Source organism: Etheostoma spectabile, chromosome 18 (genome assembly GCF_008692095.1).
Source record: "Etheostoma spectabile isolate EspeVRDwgs_2016 chromosome 18, UIUC_Espe_1.0, whole genome shotgun sequence".
Classification (NCBI taxonomy): domain Eukaryota; kingdom Metazoa; phylum Chordata; class Actinopteri; order Perciformes; family Percidae; genus Etheostoma; species Etheostoma spectabile.
In genome coordinates this window covers 22,294,987-22,296,555 of record NC_045750.1, presented here as the reverse complement: position 1 = coordinate 22,296,555, position 1,569 = coordinate 22,294,987, and positions in this window count along the sequence as shown.

Below are 1,569 nucleotides of genomic sequence, written 5' to 3'. Positions count from 1 at the left end.
CACCATTTCTAGCCACTGGGGGACCATAGGCAGGCTGGGGGAACTCATATTAATGCTAGGTGTCCACCAGCAGCCGTGTCCGAATCATGAGGGTCCGACAGGTGGCCCTCTCCGTCCCCGGAGGGTCAGAGAGAGAATGTGAGAGGGGGAAGCGCAAACAGGAAGAAAACCGTCAGCGTCAGAGGCTAATACAGGACAGTGGACAGTGTACAGTGTACAGCGCCAGTAACAGGCGGTGATAACGAAAAACAGGTGTGAAAGTGTGTTGTTACTTAATCGGGAGAAATACGGGAGAATTGGGACCCCGGGAGGACACTGGGAAAGACCATTGAAAAACGGGAGTCTCCTGGGAAAATCTGCATGGTTGGCAAGTATGGTGATTGGAAGAAAGGTGACAGGAGATATGATAACAACGTGTCAGTTCCACTTTGTATTCATTTGATTACATACTTCCACACATGCATACCCACAGAAAAGTAGACCACTAAACAACAACCCCACCAGGATACGACGCTGCTGGTTGGTTTACATGCCAACCAACCAATGAGGCAAAACCAAACACACCCTGTCTCTACCAATCCCAAGACAGAAAGGCTGTGGTTTGGTTGAGGCTGTAGGTGCCCTCCTTGAAAGAGGCCTCCCCTCCGCTCGGTAAAGGAAGGGACACTTGAGCACCCTGGGGGTTAAATTAAGAACATCAATATTTCACGTGTAAATGAAGCAGCACACTGTGGAGGCAGTAATGCGAGAAGGATTGACTGGGCAGAGGTATCATGTATCAGCGGCCCTGGAAAGAACAGGCACACGTATGAGACAGGCCCATGACATACAGTAGGAGTCTATTCTGTGTATAGGACCACCTATATATATGTATATATATATACATATATATATATATATCTGTGTGTGTGTGTGTGTGTGTGTGGGCAGGTGCAGACAGGGCCTGTGTGCAGGGACATGGAGCCCTGTTTGTTGGTGTGGTGTCCAGCTGTATTAGCAAGTTAAGGAAGCGGATGAGGTGACCTGAGCCAGGCGCACCTTCAATATGGGGAAGCTTCTGGTAATTTCTGATACACACACACACGTGCGCACATGCACACGGTAGTAGAAGTCCATTACCACCAGCTTAATGTGTTTTGGATGTTTGGATGGCATTGAGCTTAACAAGCATATTATGCTTTTTGGTGGCAGTCAAGGTGGCAACATGTTAAAAAGAATGGACCAATTCTCTTTTAAGGCCACAGTGTCACAAGCACTTTAATAAAGAACGGCAGAGAAGATCTTTTTATAATGGCTTTACACTTTACCCTTTGGCACACACACTCACACACACACACTAATCTACTTGAAAATGTCTCTGTAATGTGTGCAGGTTTGGACCTCAACCTTGGGCAACACAGGATCTTTCCTCCCACTTCATCACTGTATCTTTTTTCCTTTAAAGCCATCCTTTCTTAGTCTTTATTTTACTGTATTAATCATGCCAAAAAAGCAGAGACACCTACAGTAATTAGCCGGTATGGATTTAGCCATAATGTTTTTGCAGCCTCACTGATTATTATGGGCCTT